This window comes from Panthera uncia, chromosome F2 (assembly GCF_023721935.1).
Source record: "Panthera uncia isolate 11264 chromosome F2, Puncia_PCG_1.0, whole genome shotgun sequence".
Taxonomy (NCBI): domain Eukaryota; kingdom Metazoa; phylum Chordata; class Mammalia; order Carnivora; family Felidae; genus Panthera; species Panthera uncia.
In genome coordinates, this window is record NC_064812.1 from 1793289 (window position 1) to 1807127 (window position 13839).

The 13839-nt window shown below is 64.5% G+C and overlaps 1 protein-coding gene across 2 annotated transcripts in view; it reads left to right on the forward strand.

The window, feature by feature from the left end:
* The first annotated feature begins 5540 nt into the window (after positions 1-5540).
* TSNARE1 (t-SNARE domain containing 1) overlaps positions 5541-13839 on the forward strand; it is a 150921-nt gene continuing 142622 nt past the window's right edge. For both annotated transcript variants that reach the window (XM_049632857.1, XM_049632856.1), the window contains exon 1: positions 5541-5588. The gene's annotated coding sequence lies outside the window, so the exon portion shown is untranslated. The remainder of the gene's footprint in view (positions 5589-13839) is intronic.

A 13839-nucleotide genomic window follows, 5' to 3' on the forward strand; every position in this document is an offset into this window, starting at 1 on the left:
CGCTCATTAGCATCTCATTACCATGTTTCTGCGCAACAACGGTGGGGGCTGGGGGCTCGGGCTCCTGGGGTGGGGTGGGGGGGGAGCATACCGAAGTCAATTCTTTGCTCCGTGAGTGTCTGGGACTGTGTTTGTGGTGCCCGGAAGGGGGGAAGGGAGGTGGGGGCTGGGGCAACCCCTGAGCGCTATGTTTGAAATAGGAGTTTGGGCAGAAACGGACACAGGAGGTGGATGCGGCAGCCTTCTTCAGCACCCATGTTAGACTCATGCTGTTCCTGCCTGACAAACTCCTACTCACCCTTCAGCACCCAGCCCAAATGCCCCTTCTCCGGGAAACCTTTCCGACACCCTGGGAATGGCGTACTGTTTCCTCACACAACCTAACGATGACCTTATGGCTCAGCAGGGGATTCTCCGGTCCTGTCTGTCCCCTCTGCTCCTCTGAGATGCTCTGAGGGTGCCATCCGCATGTTCTCATGTGCCAAAGGCCAGGGGGCCAGGTGCTGGGCTGAGGGCTCCTGAAAGCTTCCCTGGCACCGACCCCCTCAAGCCTTCCGTTAACGCCACAGAGTTGGAAACACTGTGGTCTGTGCCGCTCGCACGCGTGAGGAGGCGGCCGGCTCGGGGCAGGTGTCTGACTGCGGCCCACCTGGCAGGCACGTGGTGGAACCAGGGGTCGAGCCACACACCCCAGGGAAGGCGCCATGGGGCCGGCGGGAGGCTGGGGCTGCTGGTTGGCTGTGGCCATTGGGCTGGCGGCTCAGCCGGAGGGAGAAGAAGGGCAGCGGTGGGGGGGGGGGGGGGGGGGGGGGGAGGTGGACCCCACCTGCCCCTAAACGGATACTCGTTACCAGGAGGACAATGTGTCGTGTTTGCAGAGCACCTCGGAAGAAACCACAGCGGGTTGCAGGCTGTAGGTAGGTTAGTTCCGGTGTGAGGGTCCCCGGGCCTCTGCCCCTCACTCGTGGGAAGTTCTGCGGCCAGGCCTGTCGTTCCAGCTTTGCCCTGAGAGAACTCCGCCTGAGCCCCCCCCCCCCCCCCCCCCGCCCCAGGAGCCCGAAGCCCAGTCTGGGGGAGGGCCCCCCATGCAAAGTGGAGGGGGGCTCCCCCCTGAGGCTTGCACACCCCTGCCGCCTACTTCTCTTGCCCCCGATTTTCAAGCCCCCCACTCTCTCTGATGAAACTGCTGTGCTTACCGAGTCCCTGGGAGATGGTGGCGGCCTGATGCACCTGCCCCCAAACCCGCGGGTGCGGCCTGGGCTCAGAAAGGTGAAAGCCCGGGTCCTGCAGAGGGCGGTGCCCTTGCCTCTGTCCACCTCCTGCAACCCAACCTTTGTCGCCCCGAAATCAGTCACCCCCTAAGAAAGCCAATTGCCCGTCCTCTCCCTCCTGTGGCCGGTGCGTCAGCATGAGGCCCGGAGAGGCTGAGCCCTGCCTCTGCTCAGGGTCCTGTGTCTGGGGGCCACCGGGAGCCACCGCACCGCCAGGGAGGCTGGGAACTGTGCCGCTTCCAGGGGGACAGAGATGAGCGTCAGAAGTGTCCCGGCCACGGTGCCTCTCCTACCCCCTCCCGTGCTTACCTCCTGCTCACTCCTTCTCACCATGAGCTGTCGCTGGCCGCCTGGGTGTCGGGCCAAGGTCCCTGGTGCCACCCTACGGGGGCCGGCGTCTATCGCACAAACAGGTGCCGGCGTGAGAAGGCTGAGCTGTGTGCCACCGACCGTGAAGAGAGGGAGTGGCAGGGCCTCGTCCATAGTCCGTGTGTCTGCTGTGGCCGGGGTGACGCGGCCCCGTGTGCCCCTCCCACCTGGGGGATGTGCAGCAGAAGCGGTGGTGGAGGGCAGGGGTTCTGGAGTCAGCGGTGGCTGCAGGGGTCAGGACGTGGGCACAGAGGAGCGTGTGACAGCCCTACGGGGACGTCCCCAGGCTCCTCGCCTACCTCAGGATACCCGCAGCCCCCTCCCGGAATCGCTACCCCTCAAGGCTTCCCTGTGCCAGCCTCTTTGTTGGGGGGGGGCCTCTTGCTCCCCAAGACCCCCGTTCTGCTCCCGCATGGCCACCGCTCAGGTTCCCAGGGCCCATTTGTGGCTGCCAGACTGTGAGCACCGTGTCAGAGGCCGTGTCCTGACGGCGACTGCTAGGGGAGCCACCCCCCGCCTCGTATTAGGCACAAGGGCTCCGAGGGCAGCTGGGAACCGAGGCCCCAGGATGAAGCCACTTCCTAGCCTCCCGTGCCGCTACAAGGGACCCGGCTCTGGCCAAGGGGGTGGGGATCGGGGAGGTGTCCTCACAAGGGCAGGACCGGGGTGGGAGCGTGCCTATACACCTCTCCAGGGTCCCGTTCTTCCTGCAGGCTGGAGAGCAGACATGACGGCCGCAAGGCAGAAGATCTTATCTGAGGGTCACGGGAGCAACCAGATTAAAGGAATCTGGGGTCCTGGTGACCATGAGGTCACCTTTGCAGCCCTATTGCCTGCCTGGACTCGAGTGTGCAACATTAGAAGCAAACACCGATTTTGTCTCAGCCGACGTTATTGGGGCTTTCTGTCCTTAGCAACCGAATCTAATCGTATGGTATCCCCAGGGCCTGGCATGTTGCCTTGACATTGGAAGCAAAGATTGTTGAATGAATGAGTGACGGAGAGCAGGGTGAGATTTGGCGAGAGAGGAGGGAGCGCCTTGCCAGGTGGCGAGCCCGGGGTGTGGAGACGCCCCCTCCCTTGGGGACGGAGCATGCGTGGGCTCTGCCGTTCCCAGGAGGGGTGGCAAACCCATCCTTCACTGAAGATGTGACTGGCGGAGACAACACTCACGGTTTGCTTTTGCTTTTTTCTCTGCCACTCCTTCTTGGTGTCAAATACCTTGGGAGTCTGTTACAAGTCTCACGCCGGAGTTGATCACCTAGGAGCCCAGGGCTGTGACGAGAGTGGTCTCAAACGCTTGCCACGTGCTGGGCCCCTGCCACACCTTCCCCGTGTGTGCCCCTCTCCACGTGTCCCCTGCACAGAAGCCTCGGCACCCCCGCGCTCCCGGATTCGCCCAGCCCTCTACGTCGCCCGCGCTTGGGCCGGCCTCACCGAGTTATACGGGGGACACCGCGCGAAAAGGGAGACCGGCAGGTACAGCTCACGTGCTCACTCATGCCCTCGGCGCTGCCCTTGAGGCCACGCCGTGCGCCAGGCCGTCCTCTGTGTGCTGTTGTGCAAGCCTCCCCTCAGGGGACCCCTCCTGCTGTGGGCAGGACAACACCTACCAGGGTGATGGTTCCATCCTGAGGCGCACAGGGGTTGTATCTGCTGGGAACGGTGTCATCAGCAGCACGAAGGAAGCAGGGGCCTGTTTCTCCCGTGACGATGAGTCTGGGGGCGCACTTGGGGCAGAGGCTCCCCGTCCTCGGCTTGGGACCCATCTTCTTCCTCCCGGAATAGCTGCTGTCCTCTGCACACTGCCCACACTCTGGGCTGGGACAGAAGAGAGCAGGACAGTCAGATGAGCTGGCCGGCCTCCTCCATCCCTTCTGGAGGGGCCTGAAGACTACTGTGCCTTCTCCCATCATCCCCCCGTCAGGACGGTCACATGGTCAGCTCTAGCTGCCAGTGACGCTGGGCACATTCCCGCCCTGAACAAAACTGGAGTTCTGTCGGTAAGGGACAACTGGAGACTGGGCCACAGCGAGTCAGGTGCTCACGAGACTTGATGGATGGACAAATGAGGGCTACGGGAGCAGTGCGGACTTGCAAACCTTGCAGTCTGGGCAGGGGTGAGGGAGCCAGGCTCCAGAGCATGGAGAGCAAGGGTGGGGGAGGGTGGCTCACTGCAGACCCCACGCTGACAGTGTTTGACCCGGAGATCCAGCATAACCATGGAGAAGCCCGTGTTGCTCCTGAAGCCAGAGCAAGCATTTCCAGGGCGGCTTTAGTGGGAGCTGCACGGAGGCTCCTTCTGGAGACCCTCCACCCATCCCTAACCTCGTGGCTCACGCCCCTGCTGAGGCCTAAAGGGAAGATCCACACGGGGGGGGGGGGGGGGGGCTTGGCGCAAACCCAACCCCTGCTCTCAGGTAACAACCCTCCCTGCAGGAGCCGATGCCTGTCACTCGTCCTGTGGGGCCATAGAGTTCAGCCCAGTGGTTGGCCTCACACTCCAGCAGAGCCAAAGCGTCCGGCTCTCAGGCGGGCATCTGTCTCCGGAAACCTCTCCCTGGAAGGGCCTAAGCTGTGGTCAGCAGTCACCATCACGGCCTCTGCAGGGCAAGGGACTGGCTTCCTTTGCATTCCAGCTGTCCTGGGGGCAGGGCACGAGCTCTGACGGAAGTCGGGTTGGCCTGTGAAACGGGCACAGGCCATCGGCCCCAAGGCTGTGGTGAGCACACGAGGCCCAGCCCCGTCACAGGCTGATCTGAGCCAACGTGTGCTGGCCTGCTCGTCACCTCTTCCTCCCCACCCGTGCAGGCAACACACAAGCACACACACGTACCACACACAATCATCCCCCTGCTCCCATCCGAGCATACCCGCTGCACACCCTTGTGCTCACACTCGTGTCGTGCACACGCATTTGCCCAGTGTCCATGTGCACGGCCTTGCACTTGTGTGCCGTGCACACATGTACCCAGGACTTGTTCACACACACATCTGTGCCCAAACTGAAGATCCCGTAATGTCACGGGCATCAGGGAGCAGGGCGATCCAGGAGTCCTGGCAGACAGGAGGCGGCCCACGCCCAACCCCTGCATGGAGATGCTTGGCCTTGTGGGGACAACCCTGCCCACACCCCTCCAGGCCTGATCACCAGCAGTTGTTAGGACGCTGCCTTGGACCTGGGCCGAGGAGGCAGGGCTGGTACGGAGGCGGGAAGGACCCAGCCCCAGCGGCGGCTCTGGGCTCGCCTGTGGGCAAGCAGGCTCAGGCACAGGGCATGCGGGCCGGAGGGCACACAGCCACCGGTCCAGCTCTTCAGGGGGCGCAGGCAGCGTGCAGGAGGGAGCCCGACCCCACGAAGGTCTCTAGAGGGCCAAGTGCCGCTCCTGGGCAGAGGCCCCGCGGGGCTGCCACCCGGGGCGAAGGCCTTTGAGGCTGAGGGCTGGGCTCGCCTTGTCCAAGCTCACTTTCATCCTCATCCTCCTCACCCCCGCCCGCCTTGGTTCCACGGATGGGAGACCGAGGCTCGGGGGTGACAGCGCACCTGCCACCTCAAGGGGCTGGGGAAGGGACTGAGCGTTTCCGGGGACCCTCGTGCGGCCCTCGAGGACCACGGCCTCGACGCCAGCCAGGAGCTCCAGTCAGAGAAGGCTTTCTGGCCCAGCCGGCCGCCGTCTCCGGCCGTTTCCGGTCGTCCACGCGGGGCAGTTTGGGACTTGTAGTCCTGAGGCGCACGCCGTCCACGGCGCGGCGCGGCTCGAGTGGCCATTGGCTGGCGCAAGGCGCTGAGGCCGATGGGACTGGCGGGTGGGGCGCGGGGGGCGGTCTCGCGGCGTTCGCCCGGCGCGGGAGAGGTCGTCACGTGATGTTTGGGTCCCGGCTCCGCCCCCTGCACCGCCCCTCCCGCCGAGAGCGAGCGGAGCGCGCCTGCGAACCACCCCGGCCCAGGTGAGGTGGCGGGGTCAGGCCGCGGGGCCAGGCAGGGCCAGGGGGGCCCTTCCGGGAAGGGCGCGCGGCCCGAGGTGTGGGGGTGCGGGGGTCGGGGGTCGGGAGGGGCGCGCGGGGCCTGCGGGGGCGGGGCGAGGGGGTGGGGCCTCCGAGGGAGGGGCTGGCCGCGGGAGGGGGCGGGGCCGGCGCGGGGCGTGGTCACAAGGGGGCGTGGTCTCGGCGGGAGGCCCGGGTGGACGGGGGCGGGGCGGACGGGAGGGCCGGGGGCGCTCCGGCTCCGCCCCCAGGGCGCCCCGGCTGGGACCCACCTGAGGGCGCATGCGCTCGGTCTCCCTGAGGCCTCGGTTCCCACTTGTGGGGCGCAGGGGGCGGCCCTCAGCCACAAGGCCTCGGGGGCGGCCCCTCCGCGCTTTTCTGCCCTCAGCCACGTTTGGCTTACGAGGCGCCTCCCGGTTCTGAGCGCGAGGTCCTCCCGCCCGAGTAGTCTGCAGGTGACCAGGTGTGACTTGGCCCCGTGGGAGCCCAGCTGGGGCCTCCTGTCGGGGACCTCACTCACTGCTCCGGGGCCCGGGGCTCTGTGTGCGCCGTCCGGCGTGGTGGCAGCAGCCACGCGTGGCACAGGTATGGAACGCTGCCGGGTCGCAGAAAGTTCTGCGGGCCTGGCCGCTGGACGAGATAGGCCTCTGCCGTCGCAGCCTCACCTGGCCCCCTCCCTCCGCTGCCCGCCTCGGCCCTGCTCCCAGTTCTGGGGGCTGGGGTGCTCTCCTGACTACCTCTCCCGCCAGGGTTTGCCTCCCTGCCTTTGTGGCTTCTCCTGTTCTGTCACTGCCACGTGTGTGTGCCTCCCTGGGAGGCAGGGATGGGGGTTCTCCACTCTACCCCAGCAGGGGCACCGAGTTTGGGTGAAAGACACAGGTGACGCTCGTCAGTCTTGCAGTGTCCAGCCTGTTTAAGAGGGTACTCTGGTGAGGTTCCGCCTCTCCTGTGCTGGGTCCTCGGTAGAAATCTGGTGCAGCAAATGCCTGCCCAGGACAGCACGGGATCAGGAGCCAAGTCGCCATTGCAGGCGGCTGTGGGAGATGGGCAGATCCGAGAAGGCTTCCTGAAGAGTGGCGTTTTGGCCGGGCCACCTCCACATCTGTCCTCCGTTGGCCTGGCTGCCCTGTGTCCAGATGACTTCCCTGTGCGGGTGAGATGGGTGCCTGGCCACAGGAGCTGCTGTCTGCTGGCTTACAGGCAGGCAGGCGTCCTTAAGCCCCTTCTCCAGCTCCCTGCAGCCTGCAGGGTGAAGGTCAGGGTGTTGCTGCTGCCTGTCCCTCCAGTCACATCTTCCACGGCCTGCTTCAGGTACCCAGCCAGTTCGGATGCTTTGTTTCCTGCATCCCACGTCTTTTTTTCACTGACATGACAGTTAGGTCTTCTGTTTGGAATGCCCTAGTGTTCCTGATATCCCCTTTGGAACCTTCCTGTCCCCTGCCTCCCCTGGATGAGGTTCACCCACAGGCTCGTGGCCCAGGGCCCCGATGCTTAGCTTGCCTTCTCTGCTGCACTGAAGTGATACGTGTGTGTGTGTGTTTATCTCGCACACGTGGCTGAGAGCCCCTGGGGCATAGGGACCTCCGTCTTGGTCACCCTTGCATCTTGGGTGCCTAGCCCAGAGTCTGGAGTGGTGTGGGCGCCCAGCAGGCTGCGATGAGAGAGTGGACTGGTGACATAGGGCAGCAAAGAGTACATGGTGAGAAATGCAGTCATGGCTGGGCGTGTGTTCAAGACGAGGGGAAGCTAGAGGCAAGGAGGCCAGCTTACCTTTCGGTTACCTTCCGGTTGGGGAGAGAAGACTCGTACTGGACCAAGCACTCCCTGGGCCCTTAACAACAAGGATGGATGTGTGCTGCAGGTTCCCAGAGAAGGGGGAGGGGTTCCCAGGGTCCCAGAGAAGGGGGGGTCTTCCCGGGGTCCCAGAGAAGGGAGGGGTCTTCCCGGGGTCCCAGAGAAGGGGGGGTCTTCCCGGGGTCCCAGAGAAGGGGGGGTGCTGCAGGGGCCCAGGGGAGGGGGGGGGGTTCCCAGGGTCCCAGGGAAGGGGGGGTCTTCCCGGGGTCCCAGAGAAGGGAGGGGTCTTCCCGGGGTCTCAGAGAAGGGAGGGGTCTTCCCGGGGTCGCAGAGAAGGGGGGCTTCGCAGGTCATGGGCTTTGAGCTGGGCCAGGCAGCACGGTGATGTCTGGTCGGCCAGGAAGGGTGGGTGGGTGTCGTGGGGGTTTAACACTAGTCGTACCTGCCGTGCTCACGTGGTGCTCTGGGGGCCAGGCTCTGGTCCTCAGCTGTTTAGGCTCCCTAGCTCAGTTCATTTCCACAGTGAGCCCGGGACAGGGCCTCTTATGTTTTCATAGTACAGATGAAGAAACTGAGGCACAGGAAAGGAGACTTGGCCCAAGTCCCTTAACTGTGAAGTCCTAAGGTACCACCCATCCAGCCTGGGACACCGAAGCTTCCAAGGTTCGGGCACCTTGTTGTTACTCCTGTTTGGGGTGTGAACAGCTGGCCAAGGCCGAGGCCTGATTGACTGATTGATCGGTTTACTTATTTACTTACTTAACTTACACGCTGTGTGTGTGGTCACTGGATCCGTTCTGACTGCCGTGTGTGTGCAAGTGGAACTGGGTGTTCGGCTCAGGGCGGCTGGAGTCGATGCCGTTTGTCAGAATCCGGTTCGGGTGGCGACTCGCTGGGAATCTGAAGGTGGGCGTCCTGTTGGACTCCGGTTCTGCGCCCCCGGCCGCCCCGCGCCGCCTGTCTCCTGAGCCGACCCCGGGCCCGTGCCGCAGCCTGGGTGACAGAGCAGACAGACCAAAGGGACGGGGTGGGGGCCCTCCTGCGCGGCCAAACGTCTGGCGGTTCAGCCTTGGTGCCGGCCTGTGCTTCTGCGCCCTGCCGTGAGCAGCCTGATCCCGCTTGGGTGTGCGGAGGCAGGTGACGAGAGTTACTGTACCTGTTTCCAGGTGGCGGCCTGGGGCCCAGGGAGGGCTCCTCCTGCACCCAAGCTGGGCCTCCGTGGCAGATGCAGCCGGCCTGCCCCCCGACCCCCCACCCACGGGAGCCGCACCTGTGAATGGCAGCCCATCTGTGGCCCAGGCCTGGAGCCGGTGGCTGCTGGTGGCTGTTTGTTGAAGAAGTGAGGTTGGTTGTGACACAGCCGGCTGGAACCTGCGGTCAGCGCTCCTGTGGAGCCAGGGAACCTCTCCTAGGAAGGGAGTTAGTTGTCTTGGCCCACATCCCGGTGGAGAAAACAGGACTCGCCAACGAGCTGAACCCGGTGCCTTGCAGGTGCCTGAGCCAGCCGAGCAACGGGGACAGTGGTGTCTCCCGGGGGCCCTTGGTTCCGTGAGTTCCCTGCAATCCAGGGCTGTCCTCCACAGCCTGTTACAGCTGTGGGATTGTCCCCGTGAGCCCGAAACCCTAGTAAGGGCTGGGACAGGTGTGAAATAAAGGAAAGGTAATTCCACACTTGGCTTCAAACCCAAACCACACTGGGTGGAGCCCTTCCCCGCTTGTAGGTCCGCCCCAGGCTCGGGGAAGCCTCGTCAGGACTCGACCCAGTTTGGGGGGCTGCAGGTGTCCTTACAGGTGTGCTGGGCCGGTGCCTGAACGCACAGGATCTCTGGCAGGGCCCCTCCCACGGTCTCTGCTCAGGGCTGCCATCTGAGGTGTGGAACACTCTTCCGGGAGTTTCGAAGGCCGGGTCTTGCACAGAGGCTCAGGGTACATGGTGAGCAGCTGGGGGCCACCCCGACGGCTTTCCTGGCGTCCTCAAGGATGCTACCGTGCATATGTCACAGAGTGAGGTCACAGTGAGTGGTCAGCGAGGGTGTAGAGAGGGCCCCCGCTCTGCGTGTGGCTGTGGGTGGGGCTGGAGGGTCTGGGTACATACCTGGGAAGGGGTCCTGGGTGTTGGTGAGGCCTCAACTGACTCTTGAAAGCTGAGCGTCATCCGGGCTCGGGGGCGGGAAGGAGGCTGCAGGCAGCAGGAGACACGAGGGAAGGCATAAAGGGGTGCAGGTCTCCCACAGGCCAGCCCGGCTGAGGATCGCTGGGGGAACTAGGCTGGGGGGCGGAGCAGGGGTCTGGGCCAGATGGCACCCAGGGCTGGTGGTGGGAGGCTGCCGGGGGCAGTGGGAGGTCCAGGCCTATGGGCCCCGTGGCTCAGTATCACGTGGCTGGGTCCGTGGTGGTGTAACAGTGCCGCAGATCCCCTCGGTGGAGGGATCACGGGCCGGGGACCGGGATGGCGGGGTGCTCGCGGGGCTCCTGCTTTGGGAGAGCAGAGCCTGGTCGTCACGCTGACCCCATGAGCCCCCAGCCTGGAGCTCTGGCCCGGTAAACCTTAACTGTTTTCTTTAATGGATCGACGGGAAATTGTCTTATTTTCTGTCTCTGATGTCCCCTGAGAGGGGACTGGGACCAGCCCTGACTGAGTTAGCATCCTGCTACGGAAACAGCGAGGCCCTGCAGATGTGGCAACCCAGGGTCTTAGTTGTAGCGTGCTGACTGATGTCCTCATTAGTGTGTCCCCGAGCTGGCCCTTTGTGGTCCTGCAGCTATCCGGGCAGCGGGGGCCGTCGCAGGGGCGGACACTGAAGCCCTGGGGTAGGGGAGGGGTGCCCAGGGTGCGGCGAGGGGGGGTGCCGTGGGGCTGAGGGAGTGCCCCCCTTCTGAGTGACCTCCGGCTGGAACCCCCCCTTCGGAGGGCCGGCTCTGCTGGACGGGGAAGGTGAGGTATGGGTTGTTTTCGAGTTGGATTAGCAGGAATGCGGGGGGACCGACCGTAGTCACCCCTGATTATTGACCTCTGGTGTCTGCCTGGCCCCTGCTCGGCTCCTTGTGTTCCTCAGATCAGGAGACTTCCCCGGGCTGGGTGGCTCATCCACAGGCACAGGCCCATAAGGGACCCGTCTGGTCATCCCTGAGCTGCCCCGTCTGCCCCGCATTCTTGTCCCACTGCTTGGGGACTGGAAGGCACCTTCGCCCTGAAGGATGCCCTGTGAGTTAGTGGCCGTGTTAATGGTGCCGTGATTATGTTATACAGACTTAATCCTGGGCCCCTCTCCCATTTGGAGCTGCCATCGGGCTCATTCTAAAGGAGAGCTTGGCAAAGGTCTGAGGGCTTTAGGGAACCCAGGTATCAAAGTGCAAACTAGCACCTGGGGACTGGAGGCCGAGGCGGACCAGTGAGGCTGGATGGAAGCGGGTGGGGGGATGGAATGAGCTCATCGGTGGCTGGTAGCTGGCTCTCCCTGACCCACGGAAAGATGTCCTGTCACTGAGTCAGCATTCTCAGGGCTTTGGGGCCTGGTGCCACGCTTGGGCACCCACCTGTTCACGTGTGTCCTCCTGTCCCCCGGGGCAGACCCTGGGTGTGGTCTGAGGGGTGCAGACTGGGCCCGCAGGGGACACTGGGGCTGCAGGTGGCTGTGACGGAGGAGGGGAGATGGCCTCTGGGGAAGATGGCGGGAGAGGGGGCAGACAGGCACCCTGAGGGACAGTGGGGGCATTAAGGTGCTGGACAGAGGCAGCACGGAGGAGATGGGTGCACCCCCCGGCCACCTTTGGCTGCCTTCCACTGAGATCCATAATCCGTCCCAGCCAAGTCTTTGGAAGGGGGCATGTTTTTGAACCAGCAGCCCGGAATCAGTCTTCCCCCACATTAGACCCACTCAGCACGACAGCCCCCTTCCCGGGCTGGGCTCCTGCTCCGCACCGGCTTTTAGAGTCGAGGAGTTGGACTCATTACTCAGGTCTGACCTCCTTCCCCTGCCGCGGCACCCACAGCGAGGGTGCTAATGAGTGTGGGCCGGTGGTGGGGGCAGAGCCCCGTCTCCTCCTTCCTGGCCCCGGGTCCAGAGAGTCTCCAGCCGGGGCTCCTCGCTCACTCCTCAGGCTGTGGCTGTCCTTGCTGAGGCGTGGTGCTGGTCGGTCCGTCCCTCTCCTGCGGGCAGCACTTGGGGGGTGCTCGCACGGTAGGGCCGCCTCCCTCCCTCGGCTTTGCAGCTCCTCGCCGTCTGACCTGATCACCTTTCCGGCCTTCGGTCAGCCTGCCCTGCCGACTTCTTGGCCTCCCGAGCCAGATGTCAGCTCTGCTGTCTGTCTGTCTGTCTGGAACAGCTGGTGCCAGCCCTGCCGGGTGGTCCCCTCCAGGTGAAGGCTGGGTTGAGTTCTGCTGTCTGGAAGCCTGCCCCGTCTGTGGGGCCTGCTTGAGTCCTTCGGGAGGGCAGGGCACACAGAGTCTCACCTGGCTGGTTCCTCGCTGCCCATGGTGTCGGGCTCCCCGTGCGCTCCCCTGGGTCACCCGTGGCCCCAGGCAGGGATTGGCACATAGTAGGCGCTCGATAGACACTTGTGCAAGCACCAGCTAGCAGTTGGAAAGAGCTGTTACCCTCTGCTGGGCCCTTGGTGCACCTGGGGTCACCCCCACATCTCCTGCGGGTGGGAAGCTGTGAGGGGCGCTGAGAGCATGGGTGGGCCCGCCCTGAGCAGGGTACTCACGTGTGCCGTGTGCACTCCTCACAGCAAAAGGAGAGGGCTCTTGGAGCTGGAGCCGGGGTGGGGCGGGTTGGGGGAGGGGTGACGCCCAGCTCCCTGCTTCCCGGGACAGGGGTGAGCCGGCCGCCACGGACCTTTGGCAGGTGGGTGCGCAGTGCCGCGGGGGCCCTGAGGAGCGCCTCGGGCTCTGAGCCGAGTGCACGGTGGGTGGTCTTCGTGTCACTGATGGGAGCAGGGCAGTGGGCGGGTCCCTTCTCTTGGACTGCGAGAGGGGACTTCGTTCTCCCAAGGCCGGAAGCAAGCTCGGCAGAGCTGGGAGTGGAAGCCCGCGTGTGGGCCGTGGAATCTGGGCTCTGTCTTTCGCCGGCTGCCCCGTGGCACCGTGGAGCCTGGAGTGTGGAGAGCTGCTAGGCCAGCAGGTTTGACATCGCTCACGGGGACCGGGCACGGGGGCTCTAGTCACCCCTGCCCTGTGCGCCCCCTCCTGTTACCCGGAACAGCTCTGGATTCATGTGTCACCTGTACTTTCCAGTGCTGTGCGTCCGAAGGAGGGATTCTGTCACCGGGGACAGTTGTGAACCTGGTTCGGCACTCATGCTACACGCGGGGGGCAGAGGCCAGAGCTGCCTGCCCCTGTGGCCCCAGCCGTGCCCGGCCTCCCGGTCTGACAGCACGTTGGGGTGGACCACCTGCTACCTCTGTGCCTCTGGCCACCTGCAGGAGGGTGTGGAGGCCGTCGTGGGAGAGGGGCCCCACGGGCAGCGTGGAGGAGGGCCAGGTTGGCGGGGGTGAGGTCAGACAGACAGGTGTAGGTGCGGATGTGATCGGGCGGGTGGGGGTCCTAAGGATACAGGCTGGCTCTCGCCTCCGCCGTAGGTAACAACGTCCCCCCAGGCGATCCCCCAGGGATCGGCCGGACGGGCTCGGTGCCGTCAAGAGACCCAGGCTGACCGAGCAGGCACCGTTGAGAATGTAGCCTTCCCGCCACAGGGAAAGAACTCTGGGGCTCTGGTCCTGGGAACTAAACGCTTGGCTCAGAAGGGAGCTGGGTTGCTTTTGTTCCCAACTCGTTGTCCGGAAGGACTCCGGTGGCTCTGCCTCAGGGGGCCGGGGACAGTGGTGCCGCCCTGCTTCCCGAGGGAGGGAACCAGACTTGGTGGCCAGCTCTGCTGATGCTCACACCGCCTGGCCAGGCGACTTTGTGCATTTGGAAGACCACCCTCCTCTCCTGGGCTTCCTCCCTCTTCCTCCTGGGGGGTCCCCTGTGCACAGAGAGCTTGGGCCCTGTCTAGTCCCACATTCCAGGAGGCAGGTGCTCAGGAAACCAGCTCAGAGTGAATACGGCCCCTGCTCTGTCCACTCAGTGACTCCGGGCACGGAGACGGACAGCCTGGTGCCTTTTTTCTGTTACGTGTTTAATTTCGTGACAATGGTACACTCACATGTCACTGTGAGAAAGAATTCTGAGCCATCCTATGGACCCTTCCCCGGTTTCCCCAGCGGTGATGTCTTGCAAAGCCGTCGTGTGCTGTCACACCCAGGATTGCAGTTCAAGCACAGGCTGTTTTCCTTTCTGCCACTGCGAGGACCCCTCCCGTGTGGCTCTTGGACAGCCACGCCCATCTTCCTGCCCTGCCCCCCCCCCCCCCCCCCCCCCCCCCCCCCCCGGCGCCCCTGCCTCCCCCCCCCCCGCCCCCCTCTCCCGGCCGCCCCGCCC